The sequence below is a fragment of the Cetorhinus maximus genome, chromosome 19, assembly GCF_964194155.1.
Source record: "Cetorhinus maximus chromosome 19, sCetMax3.hap1.1, whole genome shotgun sequence".
In the NCBI taxonomy this organism is placed as follows: Eukaryota; Metazoa; Chordata; class Chondrichthyes; order Lamniformes; family Cetorhinidae; genus Cetorhinus; species Cetorhinus maximus.
In genome coordinates this window covers 87,491,748-87,517,477 of record NC_135897.1, presented here as the reverse complement: position 1 = coordinate 87,517,477, position 25,730 = coordinate 87,491,748, and the positions used below count along the sequence as shown (strand labels likewise).

At 45.7% G+C, this 25,730-nt stretch overlaps 1 protein-coding gene and 1 long non-coding RNA gene across 2 annotated transcripts in view; one reads left to right on the top strand and one right to left on the bottom strand.

The window, feature by feature from the left end:
• The window catches only part of LOC144694013 (rho guanine nucleotide exchange factor 26-like), a 210,022-nt gene that overhangs the window by 114,004 nt on the left and 70,288 nt on the right, over window positions 1-25,730 (bottom strand). The gene's annotated exons all lie outside the window — the stretch shown is intronic.
• LOC144694015 (uncharacterized) lies at window positions 11,595-13,444 on the top strand. Its single transcript, XR_013579635.1, has 3 exons — window positions 11,595-11,751; window positions 11,913-12,045; window positions 13,331-13,444. It is a non-coding gene; the product is annotated as an uncharacterized LOC144694015 (long non-coding RNA).

The following is a 25,730-nucleotide window of genomic DNA, read 5'->3' as shown; positions in this document are numbered from 1 at the left end:
GGCCTCTTTCTCCCACCCGGCCTATCTCCTGAGATCCCGATCGTGCCCCCCCCACCCCGCCACTCGCCTATTTCTCCGGTTCCCTGGGCAGGCTGAAGAAGCTTCTTGCAGTGCCTCTTCCGGCCACTGCAGCGCTGTTCCTGGAGGGACTGGAGAGTTGCACTGGCAGGACTTCCTCCCAAGTGAGGGGCGAAAGTTCCACCTACTGCCAATCAATGCTTGTTAGAGCATAAAATGGTAGCGGGGCTGTCGGAGTCGGTGGGGGTATGTTCCCCACCAACTGGCCGAGCTCTACCATCCTAAAACTTCTGGCCCTAGTGTTGTATTTGACCCTGAGACGAACTTGCGTGTCGTCACTAAGAATACTTATTTCCACTTCTGTGACATCATCTGACGCTACCCCACCACCATTCTTTTGCTGTTGAAACCTTTACTGATGCCTTTGTTACCTCTAGACTTGACTATTCCAATGCCCTTCTGAACGGCATCCCACACTGCACCTTCTGTAAACCTGAGGGCACCCAAAACCCTGCTGCCATGTCCTTACTCACACAAAGTCCCATTCATCCATCACTCCTATTGGTCACTAAACCGACACTGGCTCAGAGTTAAGCAATGCCTCAATTTTAAAATTCTCACCCTTGTTTTCAAACCCCTCCACGGTTGTGCCCTTCCCTATCTCTGTAATCTTCTCCAGCCCTAAAACCCTCCATCATCTCTCCGTTCCTCCATTCTGACCTCTTCAACATTCCTAATTTTAATCCCTCCATTATAGGCGGCCGTGCCTTCAGAAGCCTGGGCCCTCAGTTCCAGAATCCCTTCCACAAACCTCTCCACCTCGCTTTCATCCTTTAAGACACTCCTTAAAGACCTCTCATTTGAACAAGCTTTTGTCATCTGACCTAATAACTCCTTATCTGACTTGATGCTGTACTTTTGATTTATAATGCTCCTGTGAAGTGCCTTGTGACATTTCAATACAGTAAGGCTGCTATGATAATAAAAGTTGTTCATCAATGACGACATTTCAAAGAGTACTTCAAGGCTGTAAAGCACTTTGGGACATCCTGAGGGAGGTGCTACATAAATGCAAGTTTTGCTTTCGTATGTTTGCATCGCTGGTATCAAACAAGCGAATCTCTGTTCTGCTGCTCAAGTTTGAACTTTGTTTAATAATGGGGTGTCAAACAATTGCACAGATTACTACAGCGATACAGATTTACATCATCAACACCTTTTATTTGTACTTCTTGTGTTCAAAAAACAAATGCTTAAATGCCAATGGCTCCTGCCTTTCGTACAATTCCTTCAATTCCTTTCTGTTGTACTCTGTGATTAGTAACTTATAAGCAGAGAAGCCCACCCCTCCCCCAAAACCAAACAAGACATCAATAGGTTTCTGGGGCCCCCCATCTCTCTGTGATGCTAATGAGACTAACACTTGGGAATTTTACTATGAAATTGAAACTCTGGGTAGTCCTGTGCTATTCACAGAACTCTGTTAATATGAATGTGTGTGCGCGCGTGTGTGTGTGTGTGTGGGTATGTGCGTGTGCGTGTGTGTTTGTGTATGTGTGTGGGTATATGTGTGCATGCGCATGCATGTGTGCGTCTGTGTGTGTGTGTGTGTGTGTGTATACACGTGCGTGCGTGCACAGGGGGAGGGGGGAATAAAAGGAGCAGCCTTGCCAGCAAACAATTATTTCAATCCCACTTTTGCATTCAATGTAATCCATTTCTTCCATTCAAAATTTGGATAAATGGGACTTTCAGATTTTGAGATTGAAATCAAGTAGTAAATGCAATGGGATTAAGACGTGAAGTTGGAGTTAATATGGCAGAACAGCATTAGGGGCTGAATGGCTTCTTCCTGTCAGGCACTGTAAAGAGCTCCTCTGTACTAGGAGAGATCCTGCACAAGAAAGAGTTAATTGTGTACCAAAGGCACATTATGTACACTACATTGGCCCTGTGCCAGGATCCCACTTAACTCTACATTTCTAATAGCTTTACAGCAACTAAACAGGTGGCTCACATGGGTCTGGATTCAAGTTTAAACCCAGCTTGTACTCCGCACTGTAAATGCTCCTTGCAGCATTGCAAACCGAAGTGACTGAAAGAGCAGGGTGACCAGACATTCCGGCTCTGCCTGGATAGCCCCAGTTATTCCGTAAACGTCTCGGTGTCCCGACAACTTCCGAAAAGCGGCTCCGAACGTCCCAGTTTCCAGCTTTCCCGTTCACTCTGCGGGAGTGGAACGAGTTTGGATTGAATTTCGGTTTCCGCACAGGCTCTAACTGCCGCTTTGCCCCCCGCAGCTCGACAAACCATTTCCGGATTAAGCGCAGGAAACGTTTCCGGGGTGAGATGGGCAGAAAACGGGTGGCGTAGGGAGTTTGGGGGAGGGGTGGGGCCAGTGGAGCGCTTGTCCGAGTTGTTTACATCCGCAGAACACGATTTCCTCGGGACTTGGTGGGGGGGGATTGACTTTAAAAGGAAGGAAAGGCATCGATTTATGGCCACTTCACTTGTTTCTGGTAGTATGGCGATTGAAAACGGATAAGGTGCTGCACCTCGGGAACTGCATCGAGAAACCTGTTTGTTGCGAGGGGGCATTACCTCAAAGTGTCCCAATTTTCACCTATGAAAATCTGGTCACCCTATGCAAGAGCCCACCACCCTGTGAGAGGAACTACTTGGATTACACCTTAATTAAAGGCTCAAGATGCACAACCTGAAGAGATATACAAATAAAAATCTCTCCCAGAGCTTTAGATCACAAATGACTGCCCCTCCCTGCAGGATACTCCTCTGTCCTACAGTGGATAGCTCGCTCGCCTCGAGACAGAAGGTCCTGCTTTGAAGTCCAAACGCTCGAGGACAATAATCAGGGCCGACATTCCAATAAAGTACAGTGCTGAGCAAGTGTCAGAGGTGCCACCTTTCAGATGAGATATTAAGCTGAGGTCCTTCCTGCCCTCACAGGTGGATGTAAAGAAAAACCCTATTTTGAAGAAGAGTAGGGGAGATCTCCTCAGTCTCCAGGCCAAAACTTAACCCTCAACCACTAGAGATTGTCTGGCCATTGTCATGTTGCTCTTTATGGGAGGTTGCTATATCACAACACCGACTGCACCTCAAAGGCACTTCTCTGGCTGTGATGCACATTGGGGCATCCTGTGGTCACGCCACTATATAAACACAAATTCTCTCTTTCTTGCAAAGGCCTGGTTTCGCAGTTGGATCCTCTCAACAAGGAGACTGCGCCCAGGATGAGCTGGTCGGAAAACTGCCCGATCTTCCATTGTGTGCTTGCCATTTTCTGGCCAGCGTTCTATGCGTCAGAACCCCAGCTGCTAAAACATGACCGAGTCACATTAAGGTCTGGTGACCAAAATAGACATCCCGTACCTCCTCCATATGGTCACTTGGTAGCACTCTCAGGCGGACATGAAAGGGGCAATCGAGGTGCAAGTCTTTCGTTTCCCTTTGTTCTTCATATAAAGTCGAGACAATGCCAATTTTCATTTACACTTCACCTTTAACATCATCAATATTATCTAAGCTGCTGCACAGACCGAGAAATAGTGTAAAAGGTTGAAGCAATGACTTTAAGTAATAAAAGGTCAACTTACAGGTGGTTTGTTATCTTGCTCCCCATTACTGTAAGCTTTTTGGGCCCTGCAACATTTGAAGGACAGTGTTTCTCCAACTTGGCAGCTTATGCAAGCTCCACTCCCCTCAGGCCATCATTGATGCCCATCCCTTGAGCTGTCCAGACTCAGAAATTATCCCCAACATCCTCTTCCTTTAACATCCTCGCTGAAAATTATTTGGCCAGACAGCCATCCTAATAACTCCCTTGGGCCTGGGGTTAAATTTTGCCTGATAACACTCCTGCAGTGCACTTTGGGCCATTTTAGGTTAAAAGGTGCTATATTAGTGCAAAGGAGCAGGAGTAGGCTATTCAACTCTTTCAGCCTGCTCTGCCATTTGATAAGATCCTGGCTGATCTGGTTGCGGTCTCAGCTCCACCTCCCTGTCAACCCCCATAACTCTGGACTCCCTTGCCTATAAAAATAACTATTGTCCATTCAACTCGCTCAGAAGATGATGTGGGTGGATGTCGGAGGGTAAAATAGAAACAGTTTTAAGGGTGGGTAGGCGCATTGAAGCAAATCCTCTCTCAAAATATTCAACTGTACCTCTTGGCTGCCAAACTAGTGCAACACAGGGTTCAGCCAAACTTGTAAACTGAATGAAGCTATGTATGCTGAAATCTTGGCTGCCTCTCTGATTCCTAACGATTGAATCAGGTCAAATGTGGGCCAGGCTGGGCTGGAGCCCAGAAACCCCAGCTCAGGCTTACTGGTTTACATACGGGCCTTTTGCGCAATACATGTGACTGATTCAGTTTTTTGAGCATGAAGCTAAATTGACAGAGACAGAAGGCTAATTTTGTCATTCCTTTCCTTCTCCCCCGTTATAAAACAAAAACAACGTGCATTTATATAGCACTTTTATGATACCAAAATGTTTCAAGGCGCTTGGCAGGAGTGTTATCAAACAAAAATTTGACAGAGCCACGGAATGAGGTATTAGGGGCGGATGACCAAAAGCTTGGTCAAAGAATCAGGTCTTTATGAGCATCTCATAGAAGGAGAAAGAGACCATGCAAAAGTTTTGGGAGGGAGTTCCAGAGTACGTGCCCTAGGCAGCTGAAGGCAAGGCCGTCAATGTGAAGAGATTAAAATAGGTGGTGCACAAAAGGCCAGAGTTCGAGGAGCGCCGAGATTGCGGAGGGACATAGGACAGGATGAGGTTAGAGAGATAGGGAGGCTCAACATTTTACTCATTCTTTAGTTCTGCTACTCAGTCCATGAATATCATCAAGTGCCAGCTTGATTTAGTTGGCATTGTGCCTAGTGATGTTGGCATAGTGGTAATGTCACTAGATGAGTAATCCAGAGGCCCAGGCTGATACTCTGGGGACATGGGTTCAAGTCCCACCATGGCAGCTGGTGGAATTTAAAATTCAATTAACTATATCTGGAATTGAAGGTCTTTGAAACTATCATCAATTGTCATTCTGATTCATTAATGCCCTTTAGGGAAGGAAACGTGCCCTCCTTCCCTGGTCTGGCCTATATGTAACTCCACACCCACAGCAATGTAATTGACTCTTAACTGCCCTCTGATTGAAGTCATTCAATCCAGAGCCAATTGGAGATGGGCAACAAATGCTGGCCTTGCCAGCAGTGCCCACAGAATGTAGCAAAACAATTTGTTGACCTTTTGATGTTCTGCAGATTGCATGTTATCCTGAATTTAGTTCCTACGGAACTGGAGGAGTGCAGAGATTTCGAAGGGTTGTAGATTTGGAGGGGCAGGAGGAGAAAGGCCATGGAGGGATTCAAACAGAAGGGTGAGAGTTTTAAAACTGAGGCACTGTCAGACCTGAGTGCAGCTCTTTTGAGAGCAACCAATTAAACTAAATTAACAAAAATCAGGGAAAAAGTAAAAGGCAGCCTCTTAAAGGGATACTGCAAAAGAACAACAAATCACAAAGGAAACTTACATCAATGAAAATGTGATGAAAGGGGTAAATAAAGCACCTCAGTCCCCACAGCGCCCACCGAGCACAGAAGGCCTCGACTGTGCTGGTGGACACCACGTCTCCCTCTCCAGGGACACCCGGCTGCAAACCTAGCCGCGGAAGAGGGCAGACAGTCGGGCCGGACGACCCACTCGATCGCCTGCTGCCCAGACCTGTTGATGACCAACTTGGCCAGGCTCAGGAGCAGGTTCACGAGGGGGTCCTCCTCCCTCCCCGCCCCGCACACCTCTGCGCCGGGTGTCCATAGATCAGGAGCGTGGGACTGAAGTGCAAACAAAACAAAAGCAAAAGGTTTTTCAAAAAACTGAAAAGGGGGTGCAGCCTACAACAACTTACATAAGCTTGGTCCGCGGACTCCATGGCCGCAAAAGACACAAGCATTTTGGGAGCCCGTGAACCGCGAGGTCAGGGGTGATGAAATAGACTTGATGCAAATTTGGGTACTAGCGTCATCAAACAACTGGGCACAAGGGGGGGCCCCTTCCCCTAGGCCATCAGTTGTCCCATTTATCTTTTGAAGATTGTACTTTGTACATTTCCCAAAGTGAGAGAGACAACAACCCTGCAGTGATTCACATTGTTGACTCCTTCCATAACAACCTGGAAAGGCTACAATGGAAATTACTTTGGCTCAATGTCAAGATGTCACAGCACTGAAGGCTACCAGTTCACTTTATTGGGTCAATCGAATTCAGGTTCAATGCATTTGGCGCAGATCAGGTAGAAGAGAACTCAATGCTGTTCATTCAGGATGAAGATGATGCACTTCCCATAGAAGAAAGTATGTGTTACAGTTCACTTAGGGAGCCCAGGTTGCTGTGGTAACATGGACTTTTACACACATGTTGTAGTCCGGAGCTATGGATAGTGATGGTAGAGGCCCCAACTTTTGTCCCATCACATGGCTGACCAGGAATCTCTCCCGCTCTTACTGTCCGCCATTGGCATGTGTTGGAAGAATCTCGAGGTTGATAATCAACCTGTTTGGCCACATTATGAATGGCCATCAAGATCTGGGGTGGGAGTTGAACCTGGAGCTCCTGGCTCAGAGGTAGGGATGCTACCCATTGTGCTACAAGCCCACCGTAGAACACAGTAGGAGGCATTTATTACCTTGGGTGATATCAGATCTGTTTCCAGTTCACCTGGACTGTATATTTTCAAGATTTTTTTTAATAATTCATTTCCGGGACGTGGGCATCACTGGCTGGGCCAGTCAGTGTTTATTGCCCATCCCTAAATGCCTTTGAGAAAGTGCTGGTGAGCTGCTTTCTTGAACCGCTGCAGTCCATGTGGTGTAGGTACACCCACAGTACTGTTAGGAAGGGAGTTCCAGGATTTTGACCCAGCAACAGTGAAGGAACGGCGATATATTCCCAAGTCAGGGTGGCGAGTGGCTTGGAGGGGAACTTCTAGGTGGTGGTGTCCCAATCTATCTCCCGCCCTTGTCCTTCTAGATGGTAGTGGTCATGGGATTGGAAGGTGTTGTCTAAGGAGGCTTGATGAGTTGCTGCAGTGCATCTTGTAGATGGTACACACTGCTGCTACTGTGCTTTGGTGGTGGAGGGAGCGAATGTTTGTGGATGTGGTGCCAATCAAGCGGGCTGCTTTGCCCTGGATGGTGTGAAGCTTCTTGACTGTTGTTGGAGCTGCACTCATCCAGGCAAGTGGAGTGTATTCCATCACACTCTTGAATTGTGCTTCGTAGATGGTGAACAGGCTTTGGGGAGTCAGGAGGTGAGTTACTCACTGCAGGATTCCTAGTCTCTGACCTGCTCTTGTAGCCACAGTATTTATATGGCTAGTCCAGTTCAGTTTCTGGTCAATGGCAACCCCCAGGATGTTGACAGTGGGGGATTCAGCGATGGTAATGCCATTGAATGTCAAGGGGTGATGGTTAGATTCTCTCTTGTTGGAGATGGTCGCTGCCTGACACTTGTGTGACGTGAATGTTACTTGCCACTTGTCATCCCAAGCCCGGGTAGTGTCCAGGTCTTGCTCCATTTGGAATTGGACTGCTTCAGTGTCTGAGGAGTCGCGAATGGTGCTGAACATTGTGCAATCATCAGCGAACATTCCCACTCCTGGACTTATGATGGAAGGAAGGTCATTGATGAAGCAGCTGAAGATGGTTGGGCTCAGGACACTACCCTGAGGAATTACTGCAGCGATGTCCTCTCTAAAGTCACAGTCAATGCCTGAATATTCTGACTTAAGCTCTGATTTTACACTGGGAATCAAAAGGGTGCGGGGATTGAGGTTGGGCTGCCAAGGCAGCTGGGCAGAACCAGCAGAGTTCCTGTGATTTTAACACTCAGGCTTTCGGGTTCCGGAGCTCGAGCAGTAGCAGTGCCTTCTTTCTTATTGGACTGGACACATACTGCTGCTGAAAATTCTCCTGAACAGCTTCTAGAAACAATTATTCAGGATAGAACTAATAGTCACATGGAAAAACATAGTTCGATTAGGAAGAGTCAGCATGGATTTCTTAGGGAAAAATTGTGTTTAACTAACTTGTTGGAGTTTTTTTGAAGAGGTAACAAAGAGGGTTGATGAGGGTAACGCTGTTGATGTGGCGGACATGGACTTCCAAAAGACATTCAATATAGTGTTGCATAACCAACTTATAAGAAAAGTTATAGCTCATGGAACAAAAGGGACAGTAGCAACGTGGATACCAAATTGGCTGAAAAATAGGAAACAGCGAGTAATGGTTAATGGATATTTTTCAGGCTGGAGGAAGGTTTGTAGTGGGGTTCCCCAGGGGTTGGTATTGGGGCCCTTGCTTTTCCTGATATATATTAATAATCTAGATCTTGGTGTGCAGGGGACAATTTCAAAGTTTGTGAATGATACAAAACTTGGAAGCATTGTAAACTGTGAGGAGGACAGTCTAGAACTTCAAAAGGACATAGACAAGCTGGCGGAGTGGACAGATAGGCGGCAGATGAAGTTCAATGCAGAGAAGTGTGAGGTGATTCATTTTGGTAGGAAGGACACAGAGAGACAATATAAAATAAGGGGTGCAACTCGAAATGTTGCGCAGGAGCAGAAGGACCTGGGTGTATATGTACATAAGTCATTAAAGGTGGCAGGACTGGTGGAGAGAGCAGTTAGTAAAGCATACAGTATCTGAGGCTTTATTAATAGGGTCATAGAGTACCAGAGCAAGGAGGTTATGCTGAATTTGTATAGGACACTAGTTAGACCTCAGCTGGAGTATTGTGTACAGTTCTGGACGCCACACGTTAAGATGGTTGTGAACGCAGTGGAGAGAGTGTAGAAGAGGTTTACAAAAATGGTTCAATTTATGAAGATGAATTGGAGAAGTTGGGGCTGTTCTCCTTGGAGAGGAGAAGGCCATGAGGAGATTTGATAGAGGTGTTCAAAATCATGAGGGGGCTAGGCAGAGTAAATCGAGGGAAGCTGTTCCCACTCGTGAAATGATCGAGAACGAGAGGGCACAGGTTTAAAGCGATTTGCAAGAGAAGCAAATGTGATGTGAGGAAAACCTTTTCCACACAGACACGATGGGCCGAATGGCCGCCTTCTGCACGGTAACAATTCTGTGATTGAAAACTTCTCAGGATAGAAATAAAATAAAAAGAATTTTTCTCAACGTGAAGCATGAAAAAAGCCATTTTGGGAGTAACCATTGCCCTAAGTACCTTAGCTGCCGTGATACAGTGTCAATTGTAACTCAGTGGGAGCATTCCTGACACCTAAAATGATGAGGAAGTAACCTCACATTCTCTGCTAATCCCTGCCAAGAATGGATAAAAATAAAACCTACATGGGCACCAAGTAAGAACACGAGTTGAAAAAGAGGCAAATAGAAGTAGAACAAAACAAAAAAAATGAACACCTTGAAAAAAATGAACACGAGAACTGAACATAAGAACTAAACAAAGACAAGTTATGAGCGTAAGAAACGATGAACATTACAAATAAACATACAAATACGGGGGTGGGGGTGGGGGGAAGACCCTTGCTGCATTTCGCCTCTGCAGGCCATCTGTTCCCGCACCTCGTTATGGCCACCTCCCGCCTGCCCCAGTACTCACCTCGCCCTCCTCAGGACTCAATACCTCCTTCCCCTCTCCGTTATGACCTCCTACCCCGGGACTTGTCTCACCCTCCTCGGCATTCGAAGCCTCACTCCCACTGCTTGCTGACCTGGTCCCCATCACCAAATCTCTTGATCGGGCTGCTCGCCCTCCTTCCTACTGCACCTCCCGAGCCCTTAGTGAGAATGAAGAGCTCGGGGTGTGCAGTCTGAAGGAGGGGCGAGTGGCCCCAAAGAGAGATTTGGCAACCGGGAGGTCAGGATGCACCAGGAGAGCGGTGTCGAATGCCGGGGAGGCCAAGGTGAATACATGGGCAGGTGGGATCGGCCATAATGGAAAGCAGGAAGGAAGTGTTCAGAACTGGGAAAGGTGGGAGTGGCCATTACTAGCAAGCAGATGAGAGGCAGCCATTACTGTGGAGTGAGTGAGGGGCGGCCGTTACCAGAGAGTGGGGGTGAGGCGGCAGTTACCGGGGATGCGGGGGAGAGGCAGTTGATACCGGGGAGCAGGGGAGAGGAGACGAATGCCAGGGAGGCCAACGCTTGAACCGGGGTGGGCTGCATCAGCCATAAAGGAGAGCGTTCAGAACTAGGAGGGCAGGAGCGGCTGTTACCAGCAAGCGGGCGAGGGGCGGCCATTACCAGGAAGCGGGACAGAGACGCTGCAGTAACCCCAAAGCTGCCTGGAGCCAGCGCAGGCCGCAATGTGACCCACTAGAGCGGGGGCCAGAATGAAGATGGAAGAGGCCCGCCCACTACACCCTGATTGGCCAGCTTCAGCAAAAAAGGCACTTTCTGATTGGCCATAGTGTTTGTCAATCAGCAATATGTGTCCCCCAGCTCCTGCAGTGTTGGCTGAAGGAGGGAAAATTTGTTTATTTGCATTTTCTCACTGAGGGGGGTTGAGGATTTGACAATTTTACTGGGACAGGTCTGAGGCTATAGGGCTATTTTAAGATCACTTCTTTAAATATTCAAATAACATCGTTGCTCTCTTTTCACAGGTAGATCTCTTTTTTAAACTTAATTCTTCAATGCCTGTCAGAGTTTGCCTTGATTAGTTCCTTGATCAACAGTACATCTATCAAATTGTACAGCAACATAAATCCCTGTCTGGTGCGATGGATCCCGTCAAACAGCGGTGGACGACAAGAGGCAGAGTAAAAAGTGGATTTCGAGTTCTAGGCTCATCGTCATGCAGCCAATTGTTAACTCTCCTTGGAGTTTCAACTCAATACTTTAGCAGGGAGGTCAGTGACTAGGGGCAATGACTGGTGGAACAATTAAAAAGGGGAGATGAGAAAAACATTTTTCACCCAGGGGGTTTGCTGGGGTCTGGAACTCACTGCCTGAAAGGGTCGTAGAGGCAGAAACTCTCCACTCATTTAAAAGGATATACACCTCAAGTGCAAGGCTATGGACCAAATGCTGGAATATGGGAATAGGCTGGGCGGCTAATTTTTTCAGCCAGTGCAGACACCGAGTTCTTTCCTTCTGTGCCCTTAGCTTCCTATGATTGTCACAGATAGATTTCAAAGATATAAGGAAACTTTCTTTTCATCAAAAGGGGTCAGAAGATTTGTGAACCATGGAAATCATTTGCCTGATATAACGTCCCAACCGACTAGGCAGGTAAACGTAAAATGTGCCATGCAACGCTATTAGATTGTTCTTGATCCACAGGCACCCGTGAAGAGATCCAGCAGAAGTTACAGAGTTCGGGGTTGTGAGAAAGATTGTGAACAGCACTGTCCAGGACAACAGCACTGGTGACAACACACCCGCACCGGATGAACAGAGCACTTGAAGATGCAGCCAGGGTAAATATCTTCTCACTGATTTCCATTGCAAATGGTTTATGAGATCTCAAATCAAAGTTAAACGATTTCAAAAATATCTTCTCTCTGGCAGAAGGAAGGGAAAGTCTGCCTGCCACAGAGGCCTGAGAGCAGCGATGGAAGAGAGAATGGCTGGAGGGAGGATTTGATAGCCTCTCAGTTCAAGAAAAAGCAGCTGGAGGCCATGAACCACAAGCTAGAGGAGGAAATTGTGGAACTGTCAAAAATAGGTCAGATATCACTGTTATTTTAATATTACTAGTACAACTCTTTCTGCGGGTAATGCAGCTCTGTGTAGTCAGAAACAGATAATAGAGTGAACTGGGTTTGTGCAACAGCCTCCCAACGCTGATATATGAATGATGCAAATTATTTTTCACCGTGTTGCTAGGCAAGGTGATGCACCAGCACCACACAAGGGAAGAGTGTTGGAGATGCCTACACCACCCAGGCAGAGTCAGCAAGCCCCCTGTATAGAGCTCGCAGAAACCAGTGAGCAGTTGTACATTGTAATCGATGACAAGGTAATGATTCTTAGAATTAATTTTCAAAACATTTGATAATCAATGTTGGGTTCAGCAAAAATTGACAGATCATTATGATGGTCGGTGCAGTGTTAAACTTGCCTCCGTTACTAATGATTTGTCATTCGTTGAGACTGAACCGTTGAATAACCTCACATAACATCTGTAGTTAATCTATTTTACCTGTAGGATATTGAATATGTCCCTGATTTTACTTACAGGTGTGATGAACGTATAATTTCATAATATTTTTCGGGGGTAAGTATAGTTGAGTCTGTTTGTGATTTACTTACATTTAGAGTCAAGTAGACTGCAAGTTTGGAATCATCAAATGTGGTGCTTGACATGCTGGCTTAGCATGTGAAAGGAATTTGTATTTTTAGATAAATGAAGGGATATTTGGATTTCAAAGGGGTCTTAGTCTGTTTGCAACTAGCCAGATAAGCAAGGCTAAGGAATGTATTTATCTTTCAACATGAAAGTTACGACAAAGATACAGTTTCAAAGGCATATGGAACAATAGAATTTACATATTAAAAAGAAAGAAACATATATAAAGGAGAATGAAAGGCTATGTGTCAGATGGTCATGTAAGATCTAACAGGAGCGTGTGAAATAGCCTTAATGAAGCCTCCAGCATATGTGCATAAGTCTGCTATATAATGAAACTGAAGTTAGGAAAAAGTCATTTGGAATTCCACTGTCAAGTGTGTATTGTGAATTTGCTGGTTCTGTTTTAAATCTAAAATCCATTTTGGACCATTGCCTTAAAGGAGGTGCAACTGGGGGTCAGATTAATTAGGATTTTAGGAGTTATTATGGTAGTAATTATAGTCTTGGGTATGTGCTTGACATCTTTCATATTTTGTTGATAAATATTTTAATTTAATTTTTAAAATCTCTAAAGGTCTTGGTGGACTTATTACTTCTGAACTCAGTGCACACACCTTCTCATAATAAATACAAATAGCAAAACCATTGTAGTAGCGTGACCAAGTTTCCCTCGTGGATTTGGTCCACTTGGCACACAACATCTGCCACGTCATAACACAGGGCAAAGCTGCCAGGTGGCACTGAGATACCAGAGGGAACGTGGAATAAGGCACACAGCCAAAGGATGAATTCATCATTGGCATCTGTGGGTCCGATGAACTGGCAGGCTGTTTTATTACAGGCAAAAAAGGGAGTGCAATTTCGTGCAGGAGGTTGGCTTGGAGACCTATTGTCACCGGTTTTGGAAGACCCCAACTAATTTCAAGCTTAAACTTTGTCCCTTACTTTACAGCATGTTTCACCCGCCATCTCCAGACCCAGGGGAAGAGGTTGTCAAGAAAGAGTCATCCCTGAGAAGATTCAGGACCTCAATAAAGGGACAATAATCCAATGAAGTATTCAACAGGTAAATGTAAATGCTTAAGCTCAATATTTTGATTAACTACTGTAAGTTAACATTTCTGCACTTTAACTGTGTTTATTTTCTCGTTCCTGCACTGTTTATTTGGTATTTGCATCATGCATTTTGTGTTTTTACGCACCACAATAAAATTTGAAACTAACAGTGCCGTCCAGTCAAGTTATAATTCACTAGAGCACATACTGACATATTATTGGCAGTTTCTTTTTCATTTATTAGTGGAATTTATATGAAAGGAGTGAAATAATTTTCTAGATTTTCCCTTTCACAAATTTTGAATTCTTAGCTGCAGGGTGACTAGCTGTCCCATATTTCAAGTGATTGTCCATTGACTGTTTGTCCCCTAAAGGACACTTTGTGTCCAGTATTTTCTTGGACAGCCTGTGGAGACTGATCCTGGGAGTCTGCAGGGTGAGTTTGAATGATTCGAGCGGCACTGGAATTGAGTGAGTTGGCCAGCAGAAGGTCTCAGCAAGTTGTAATCCCTGCCTCTGGTTTCAATTAAAAGAACCCCCACCCATCTCAACACCACCCAACACCCCATAACACTTACCAAACCCCCACCTCCTGCTCTGACGGTCACCAAATACTGTGGCTACAAGAGCAGGTCAGAGACAAGGAATCCTGCAACGCGTTACTCACCCCCTGACTCCCCAAAGCCTGTCCACCATCTACAAGGCACAAAGTCAGGAGTGTGATGGAATACTCTCCACTTGCCTGGATGAGTGCAGCTCCAACAACACTGAAGAAGCTTGACACTGTCCAGGACAAAGCAGCCCGCTTGATTGGTACCCTATCCACAAATATTCACTCCCTCCACCACTGACGCACAGTAGCAGCAGTGTGTACCATCTACAAGGTGCACTGTAGGAACTCACCAAGGCTCTTTGGGCAGCATCTTCCCAACCCACGACCACTACTATCTAGGGGGACAAGGGCAGCAGGTATATGGGAACACCACCACCTGGAAGTCACTCACCATCCTGACTTGGAAATATATCGCTGTTCCTACACTGTCACTGAGTCAAAATCCTGGAACTCCCTTTATAACAGCACTGTGGGTGTACATACACCACATGGACTGCAGTGGTTCAAGAAGGCAACTCACCACCACCTTCTCAGGGGCAATTAGCGATGGGCAATAAATGCTGGCCCAGCCAGCAATGCACACATTCCATGAATGAATTAAAAAAAGCATCCCACTCCCTACCAAGTCCAATGGTGAAAGTGTTCCTTTAAAAAAAGAATTGATCAACTCGGGCCAGTAAATTTAACCAGGCTAACTGGACACAACTAGGACAAGCTTAATGACTCAAGTGGAAATAATTTAACCGGGAGCAGCTCAACTGGACAACCGGAAGCAGCTCAACTGGACAACCGGGAGCAGCTCAACTGGACAACCGGGAGCAGCTCAACTGGACAACCGGGAGCAGCTCAACTGGACAACCGGGAGCAGCTCAACTGGACAACCGGGAGCAGCTCAACTGGACAACCGGGAGCAGCTCAACTGGACAACCGGGAGCAGCTCAACTGGACAACCTGGAGCAACTCAACTGGACAACCTGGAGCAACTCAACTGGACAACTGGGAGCAGCTCAACTGGACAACCTGGAGCAGCTCAACTGGACAACCTGGAGCAGCTCAACTGGACAACCTGGAGCAGCTCAGCTGGACAACTGGGAGCTGGTCAACTGGGAGTGGCTCAGCTGGCTGACTGGGAGTAGCTCAGCTGGGACTAGTTCCAATTCCCATTTAAAACTGGACCAGTTGACAACTGAATTTTCCATGAGGGAGGTCAGGCGGCTGGTCAGAGAACAGACCAGTTCGGTAGAACGGTGGGGGGGGATAAAGCTGGCGTAGGGATGGGGGCAAGACAAAGGAGGGACAAGGGGACATATCAGACAGGTGGATTAGAGGGAGAAGGCCAGAGCGCAAGCCAGGGGAGAAGGCCAGAGCACAGGCTACGGTGCAGGCTGTGGGCGGGTGCAGCCAGAGGGGCAGCTCAGTTCTCTCTAAAACTACGCCAATTCTTTTGCTGCAAATAAGGGAGATTGGGGCTCTTTTCAACTCTAAAGACTTCCAAGAACAACAACCCAGGGTTAACAGAAGTTAAGTATCTACCAGAATCAAAGTCTCTTCCACAACACTGCATATGGGAACAGTACAGGTCAGCCAAGGTGATGGAAAGCACCATGACCTTGCACCAATGTTGTACTTTTGTTTGGCACTTGCAGTTAACTCTCTCTCTCACCATCTTATAAGTGCTCCAAAACCTTAACATGAGTAATCATTATTTCGCAAGGTTTTCAAACCCCAACTACCACATTCGCAACCTCCATCTGGAATGTTCCTTTACACACAAGTCCAAAATATTTGTCCCACATAAGGGGGTTAATTTTGCCTGTTTTTATACACAATATGAGTTGTGTGCTGACACCTGGATCTCCTTTTGGTCACATGACTTCTCACATGTTAAACTTTGCTTGCAGGGAGCCGGGGTGGTGGGGGAGGGGTGGGGGGCTGGTGTTGGTGGGAGTGTGAGGAGACAGCCCATAACAACCAGGAGAAGACATTCATCCGGGGTGTGCCTCCTAGCTTTGAAACTCTGACACCGTGTACAGAAAAAAGTCCTCCAGATCCTTGAAAATGAGACCATTGTAAAAGGTGGAAATGGGGAATGGGGAGGTTTGCTGCTCTCTCTCTCTAGTTTCATAAGAAGTTTTTGATGCCCTTCCTCCTCATCCCACTCACTAATCTACCTACTTGAATAGATACGCTCAGGCAATTGCCATGTCACTCTTTCTAAAGCAGAGAAAGAAAAGGAAAAATATTATATCTGTTTTAGTGACACTGATTGAGGGATAAATATTGTTCATGACACCGCGGGGGGCAGGATTTTCCCTTTGTCGGGCGGAGGTGGTAGGCGGGCCCGTGAAACAGACTGTTGCCTGCGATCGGGCTCCGACTGCGAATCCACGTGGCGGGCCAACTAACAGCCAGCCAGCGTGAAAGGTGTGCCAAAAAGCTCAGCACTGCCGGGGTGGGGGCGAGCGTGGAAGTCTGTGCACGCGTGGTACAGCGCGCGCCGACAGCTCCCCGAGGGCACTGAGCTGCCTCAGGGAGCTGAAGAATTGGACACTGAGCAATGATTTTAAAGATGAAATAAACGTGTCCCCCACATGTGACTTGGTCACATGAAGAGGGGCACATTTGAAAGATGGCAACATTGTTTTTTACTGGTTTTATATTTGCTGTTGGAAACCTCATCCCGCCCGTCGATGAGGTTCCGTAAAAAATGCAAAGGCCGCCTGGCCTATTCGCCCGCCCGCCCGCCAACCGAATGGTGGAGTGGGCAGCGAAGGATACACATTAATTAATACTTTAAGAGCCTTACTAGGCCTCTTAATTGACGGCAGGCGTACTGCCAACTCTCGCGCGCGCCTGCCGCCCGAAAGATCGGGTGAGCGCGCGATGATGTCGGGGTGCTCGGCTGATGTCAGCACACGTGAGTTTACACTGATCGGGTTGGGTACACGCTCGCCCGCCGAACGCCAAATCCTGCCCCTGGGAGAACTCCCCTGCTCTTCTTCCAAATACTATTTCACTTCCATCGGAGAGGGCAGGCACGGTTGAGAATTTTAAGCTTTGCTTAATCAGAAATCAACTTAGGTCAGCAAGCTTAGGGTGGATGGGAGTTCACATGGGCAGGACATGGGCAGCTGAGTTTTGAATGATCTCAAGTTTACGAAGGGTAGAATGTGGAAGGCCATCCAGGAGAGTGCTGGAATAGTCAAGACTCTCAAGGTAAGAAATGCAGGGATGAGGGGTCCCACAACGGATGAACTGAGACAGGAGCAGAGTCGAGGGATGTTGTGGAGGCGCAAACAGGTGACCTTAGTGATGAGGCGGATATGCGACAAGTGCATTACACAGTGTATGTCACTGAAAGATGGTAGGCTTTACCCATAGTGCAGAGAAGCAGTACAAATCCTCCACCTTCAATACACAAACAACACAGCTGAACCATCCCTGTAAAGGCGTTGGACGGACATATTCAAGTGATAGTTAATCAGCGGACTAGCTCATCACTTATTTCCCATTAGCACGTTAGAAACACTGGTCATCAGGAAGATGATATTTCCTTAACGGATTGAAAAATCTAGGTTGTAAATTGTCCATGTTCTCTGATACCAGTTCAACCCTGCATCATTTCTGATTGATCAGCCCAAAGGTGGAACTGACCCCGAAGAAATCTGGCTGAAATCAGAGAATAAATTTTCCAATTGCCTTGTTTCAATTGGTGTTGCCTAGAAAACCCCAGGAGTGGGTGACAAGAGTTATTTCCCTCACTTGCTGCGAGGATAGGTGGATATCAGGAAATTTCACATGTGGGGGGGATCCAATGTCCTGATATACGTCCCAGAGAGTGGGACTCTGCATTGGGAGTGTGCAGTCGGAGAATTTATCCTCTGATATTTAAGCATTAAAATGGCAACCTTAATGCCGCCTCTGTCTGGTATAAACCCAGTATTTCTTATGAGTGTCTGGTGCCCCTTCCCAGAGCCAGAACAATGTCACTGGGCAAGGCAGTGAACGCATTATTCAGATTTTTTTATTCCATCACTGACAAGACGGACAATTCTGCTCCAGTATCAATGCCTGGCTGGAATGTGTTTGCCTGAATTTCGCACAAGACAGTGGATGCTTTGTAGGGATCTGCATAAACAGCCGAAGTTGTTTGGAGATTCAGCTTCTGACCTTTCTGGGGATATTTCTGAGCTCCCCTCCTCCCCACCCCACCTCCAAACAAATGAACTCTCAGAGAAATCTTTACATTAACGACAGGCGCAAGGCATCAGCCAGTGTTCAAAAGCAGTCACATCGTGACAAATCATCCACAGGATCAATGAGTCTTTGGCGAGTGCAATACGCAATTAGACATTTGAGTGAAGAATTTATATAGTGCCTGTGACCACCTCAGGATGACCCAAAGCTCTTTACAGCAATGATTGCACTTCATTAACTGTAATGTGGGAAATGTGGTAGCCAACCTGTGCACCACAAGCTCCCACAAACAGCAATGAAATAATGACTAAATATTCTGATTTAATTAAGTTGGTTGAGATTTGAACATTGGCCTAGACATTGTGCCTGTGTTTAATGCTGTATTCAGGTGACATTCAACCAATGCGTATAAAGTTATGAGGGGCATAGATAGGGTAGACAGGAAGAAACTTTTCCCCTTGGTGGAGGAATCAATAACCAGGGGGGCATAGATTTAAGGTAAGGGGCAGGAGGTTTAGAGGGGATGTGAGGAAAAATTTTTTCACCCAGAGGGTGGTGGGAATCTGGAACTCACTGCCTGAAAGGGTGGTAGAGGCAGAAACCCTCATAACATTTAAGAAGTATTTGGATGTGCACTTGCGATGCCATGGCATACAAGGCTATGGGCCTAGTGCTGGAAAATGGGATTAGAATAGTTAGGTATTTGTTTGACCAGCGCAGACTCGATGGGCCGAAGGGCCTTTTTCTGTGCTGTAGACCTCTGTGACTCTAACCCTGATTTGAGACTTTTTAAAATGCAAAAATTGGATTGTCCATCCAGCAAATCGAGCAAATATGAGGAGGTGTAGAAAGCCCATAGAATGCCCAGGCCTGGCAGGATCAGAAAATTCTGGCTGAGGTTATAATTAGATCGGCCACGATCTTAATGAATGGCGGAGCAGGTTCAAGGGGCCTACTCCTGCTCCCAATTCGTATGTTCGTATTTGCTGTTCAATATTGCACTGTGCCAAATCACTTGGCATAATCATGATGCCATATTGTTGTTGCCAATGTTGGGTGTACTGTATCAGCCGTGGCTCAGTGCTACCACTTGCTTCTGACTCAGAAGGTTGTGGGTTCCAGAGACTTGAGATGACAGCCCCATGGCGCTACTGAGGGAGAGCTGCACTGTCAAAGGTACGTCTGGCGGATGAGGCCACATCTACCATCTCAGGTGGATGTAAAAGGTCCCGTGGCGCCATTTCGAAAGAAGAGCAGGGGAATTCTCCTGGTGGTCAATGGACTCGTGGTCATTATCTCATTGCCGCTGGAAGGAACTTGCTGTGCGCAAACTGGCTGCAGCGTTTCATGTATAAAATCAGTCACTGCGCTGCATTGGCTGCAAAGGGCTTTGCATGTTCTGAGGACATGAAAGTTCTTTCGCTTTTAATTACAGCGATTGTCACCATTTACAAACTGTTGACGATTTCTGCTCCTGATTGTTCTAGTTTGCTTGGGATGCTGTAGAGAACCTTCAACTGAAGCGTTTCTGTTAAATTTATTAAAGGCAGTTTATGTATCTTTGATGGGTGAACGCCGGTCACGTAGCTGCTTCCTCGAAATTCAGAAAACATCCTCGGCCCAGGAGAAAGGGGAACATTTGGACACAACCTAAAAGGATGTGAAACTCAGCTGACTTTCGCCTGTTCCAATTAGCTTGAGCAGTGCCAGAAAGCAGTCCACTGGGGGAGATAAGAGGAGCGCCAAAAATGTTGGAAATTTGATTGGGGAACCAATTTTTTTTTTCTTCTTTATTTCTTCATGGGATGTGGGAGTCACTGGCAAATCCAGTATTTATTGCCCATCCCTAATTGCCCTTGAAGTGAGTGGCTTTCTAGGCCATTTCAGAGGGCAATTAAGAGTCAACCGCTCTTGTTAAAGGTGCAGCAGCATGCATGTGGTGGCGTATTGACTATATTATTGAATTAACAATCCAGGGAATGAGTTCAAAATCCAATTTAAATCTGGAAATAATAATTTAAAAATGGTTTAAAAATGATCAGGAAGCTATCAGATTGTTACAAAAACCAAATGGGTGAATTGCAGTTCCATAATTAACGTGGCTGACTCTTAACAGCCTTTAAGTCTTCAGGGCAACGAGCGCTGGGCAATAAATGCCAGCCTTGCCAATGAAGCCCATATCCCGAGAATGAATTATAAAAAATGCCAGAATCTGAGGGGAAAAATGTGATGCCTCAGTTGGAAATTTCCACCAGGAGAACGTTAATAAAAGCACTGGTTTCCATTCCTGAGAAAGTTCAAAGGGTAATGCAATCAAACAGGAGGTAGAGAAGTCACGCTGAAGAGGAAAGAAAGCCTTGCATTTATATAGCGCCTAAAAGTGTTCCACACCAATGAAATACTTTTGAAGTGTAGCCGCTCTTGCAATGTAGGAACTGCAGCAGTCAATTTACACTCAGCAAGATCCCACATGAGTGATAATGATCAGGTAATCTGTTACAATGACGCTGTTTTAATGACAAAGGATAAATATTGGAGATAAAAGCAAAACACCGCGGATGCTGGAAATCTGAAATAAGAGTTCCAGAGAGTCATATTGGACTCGAAACGTTAACTCTATTTCTCTCTCCACAGATACTGCCAGGTCTGCTGAGTTTTTCCAACATTTGGGAAGATCTCCCTTGCTCTTCAAAACATTGGCATGGGACTTTTTGCATCCACCAGAGAGGGCAGACGGGGACCTCAGTTTGATGCCTAAACTGAAAGAAAGGATTTCCAACAGTGCAGCACATCCTTGGCACTGCACCGGGAACATCAGCCTAGATATCCGTACTAAAGTCTTTGAACCGCAGTCTTTCAACTCAGAGGTGACAGTGTATCTCACTGAGCCTCTGCTGACTCTGAAGGAAGGTGCATGCTGGACACCCAGACAAGCAGAAAAAGCAAAGGGAGCATTAACACTACAACAGCAGTTCCTGCGAGGGAATCTGGGCCCATAGCTAACGTTCCCTCGATCAGGAATATGCCGTGCAGGGGAGGAACAGGCAATGTTCCCTTTAAGCTGCATGCATGTGTCAATCTTAAAGGGACCGCACAGTGAAACAAGCCAGTCATGCACTGCAAACAGAGGTCAGAGGGAACATTGCTCATACCAAAGCTTTCTGCGTCTTAGCTGCACATCGAGCCTGTATAAGATGTCCTCAAGCTGGCAATGTTTTTCATACTCATTTGTAGCCAGACCTTTTATTTAACAATGCAGCTTTATATTCACTAAAGCATCTTTATTTATCTACAGAGCCACCAGCCACTTAGCTTGGAGGGACTGATGCCTCTTATACAGTTGAGTAATCTCTACTGAAGTGAGATGGAAGAATGGATGAGAGTCACAATATACTCCCTCAGTACAGACATCTTCCTTTCCGTGTGAGCTACTATTTCTAAAAAGACTTTGGGAAAGACCTGGAACTATATCGCCGTTCCTTCACTGTCACTGGGAAAAATCCTGGAACTCCCTCTCTAACAGCACTGTGGGTGTACCTACATCATGTGGACTGCAGCGATTCAAGAAGATGTCTCACCACCACCTTCTCAAGGGCAATTACAGATGGGCAATAAATACTGGCCTAGCCAGCGACGCCCACGACCCACGAAAGAATTAAAAACAAGCTCCCAAAGCTGTGAAAGGCTTTGGTTCTCGAATCCCAATTAGGAACATGGGAGGAGCATCTTATTCACGGCACTTTCCGGACCCACAATTTCCACCATCTGGAAGGACGGAGGCAGCAGGCGCACGGGAAACGCTGTCATCTTCAAGCCACTCATCACGCCAACGTGGACATGTGTCCAAGGTTCCTTTATTGTCGAAATCTGACAAAAAGCGAGGAACGCCCTCCCCAAACAGCGCTGTGCAAGAGCCACATGGACTGCGGCGGTTCAGGAAGAAAATTCACAATCGCCTTTTTGAGGATAGCGAAGTAAAATACCAGCCTTGTCAGCTCCCCCCACATTCCCAGAAGGAATTTTTAAAAATACACATAGCATCTTTGTGGGCAGTTAAAAATTTTGAATACCACATACTGTTCTATCGTCCACATCTTTCAAGTCGTATTCCTGGCTAACTATCTATTCCTTTCCCTCTAGAGCAAAGATTAATCCCTGCCATCTATCTTCACCGTGTCCCCAGACAATCTGTCCCACTGAAGGGAGGGCTGCTGTGCAGTATTGACAATATGGATTGCAGATGCTTTGCTTGAAATGAATGTCCTGCTTTTTTCCCCTTTAGCTAATTATTTTCTTTCTTCTCCAGCTCACGGAAATAAAAATCTAAATATACGAACAGTAAATTCTCCAGCGCCTCCCAGTGTATCATTGCTGATGAGCTGATGAGGTCACCTGTAGAATTAGGTTTGTCTCATTGTCTAAAAAAATTAATTCCAACAGATGGTTTTTCAACCAATTAAAGAGGCAGTCCACTGATATTTCAACCTGCTCAATTGTTATCATCCCCACAGTCTCCAAGACCCAAGACTTACTATATGTGAGAAGCTCCGTCACTTTTGGATGCGGTACAACATACAAACATACGAATTAGGAGCAGGAGTGCACCACTCGGCCCCTCGAGTCTGCTCCAACTTTCAATAACCTCATGGCTGATTTGATTGTAACCTCAACCCCACATTCCTGCCTACCCCTAATAACCATTCACCCCCTTGTTTATCAAGAATCTAGCTAGCTCTGCCTTAAAAATATTCAAAGACTCTGCTTCCACTGCCTTTTGAGTTCCAAAGGCTCACTACCCTCTGAGAGAAAAATTCTCCTCATCTTTGTCTTGAATGAGCGACCCCTTATTTTTAAACAGTGACCCCTGGTTCTAGGTTCTCCCATAAGAGGAAACATCCTCTCCACATCCACCCTGTCAAGACCTCTCAGGATCTTAAAGGTTTCGATCAAGACATCCGTTACTCTTCTAAACTCCAGCAGATACAAGCCTAGCCTGTCCAACCTTTCCTCATAAGACAACCCGCCCATTCCAGGTAAACCTAGTAAACCTTCTCTGAACAGCTTCTAATGCATTTACATCTTTCCTTAAATAAGGAGACCAATACTGTACACAGTACTCCAAGAGGAGCTCATTGTCAGACAGCAACACCCCTGGTCTGCTGCCTTACAACCCCTTCTCTGTCACATCTGTCTCTCTTCCCCTGAATTGTGCACTCTCGCTATGAATCCAAAAAAGCTATGGACAGCGCATCTCTGAACTTTCCTCTTCCAAATACATACCCTGACACCTCCCTACATTACCTCAGTGTTCAAATCAAGATCCTGTTTCTGGTATTGTTACGACCAATGCCGTTGGTAAAGTGGAGCTATTTAAAAATCCCAGAGGGAAACTGTCATGATCAATAATTTTAAGTGTTATGTTTGAGATGCGACTCTAAATTCAGGAATCTGACCACTAGTTCTCGAGGTTTGACATTAAACTAAGTGAAACATTTCATCAATTTACACAGGTTAAAATATATATACACATGGCTACAAATTACTACCATCATAACTTTTAACAAATTACCAAACTAATCTCCATTAAGGCAACAACAACCCATAGACTTAACCACACAATAGGCAAAGCATTTTCACCACAAATTCAAAATGAGGTTCCTTTCACTGTGAAGCCAGTTGGAGGCTTGCAGCTGCCTTTTGATTTAACATTGCCTCTGCCTGCACACCCGAAAACTACTGAAGTTATACCTACCACCACTAATTGGATTCAAATTCTCAATGTTTCACCAGTCTCTTTGAGCTTTACCTTTTAACAATGAAACCCTATTCATTGTACCAATTTTATTAGTAATGTAAACATATGGCTTGGTAGCTGTTAGGAAGGTGTCAAGTTTTCAACCCACTTCTTGAATTCTATATTCAAAAAATGCAAATGCACGCTATCTCGCTTACATATCAAAACTAGTACATATCAAAGCACCTAGACTTGCTGGCTCTAATCCAATTAAGACATAACCACAGACTGAACCTCTGTTTAGAAAGAAAAATATTTTCCAAAATATTGTATACATTAATAGCTTCATGACAGGCATCCTTCGCAACTCTTACTTTTCTGGGAGATATGTAACTCCTTCCTTCATCACATCACCCCTTGCTTCTACAGTTTTGAAAGCCTGAGTTGATTCATTGAATCACCAGCTGTCAATTTGCCTTTTCTCTTCCTACTTTTCAAATTTGGTGATGTTCTGCCTCCGTTGGCTTTGGCCCTTGATGTTATGTTCTCAATCGATAAAGTAAAAGTTAGAATTTTCAAATCCTTGGCATTATACTCGCTGGGAGTTTGTGACTTGGTGCCAATTAGAATTTGGGCAGCACCATTTTTCGAGGAGGTAAAGTTAATGGAAGGTGGAGACGGGGGAATGGCCAGGAGAGCATTGGAATAGTCAAGTCAAGAAGCAACGAAGGCAAGGATGAGACTATCAGCAGCAGATGAGTGCATGAGAGAAAATGAAAGAAATGAGTAAAGGTTGAGATGAGGTAGGAAGAATGGGAGGAGACTTGTGTCGAGTATAAACACCAGCACAGCATAGTTGGGCCAAATGGCCTGTTTCTGAGCTGTACATTCCACATCATTTTATACAGCTGCCTGAATCCCACCCCCCGACCCAACCCAACCAACCTCCGAGTACCACTGCTCTCTCATGGCAACATAGTGAAGAATTCGGGATTACAATCAAGGCCAAGCTGCACAGAAAGAGCCAAGATTCCACAAACAAGTCGATCCTACAAGGCCTAAAAAAACATAAGAAATTCTCAATGGGGAGAATGTTTATTCGCAAACTATGAATCTGCTCTTTTCCATCAATTTTTTTTGTCGATGGTTCCCGACCCAGAATCAGTTGAGATTCACACCCACTACTGCAGAGGGAAGAGAGTTCAGCTAACAGTACGGTCACTCACTCAGATAAAGAATCCACTCTCTTTTTAATAATCAACAAACGTTCTTCATGTCTGGTGCGTGCGTGTCATTTTTCTTAATGCTCTCACTCGTTGCACAATCACACCAAGAGCGAGTGAGATCAAAAGAAACGTGATTTCAAAGCCCAGTCAACAAACACTTCTTTAGTGAAGGCATAATTCTTCAAACTGACATCTCCAATTCCGGGGCCCAGGGATAGCTTCCCATGCAACAAGTGTAGGAGGGGCAATCAGTGGCTTTGGCTACAGTTACAATCAGGAACTGGTGCTGAGCAGCACTCATTACTGATGGGAAGATCCCAAAGTCCATCGACCTTCAAATACCAGAGTCTTTTTGAAACATATATTTATTGAAGTGGTCTGAAGAAAAGAAGCAACTTCCATATAACATAAAGTTCCTCGTCACTTCCTTCACTGTCTTGTATTTAAAAGCACGGTCCCCCTGAGTGAATCTACAAACCATGCTGGCAAAACAAGGTACTCGCCAAAACTCAAGACATCAATTACA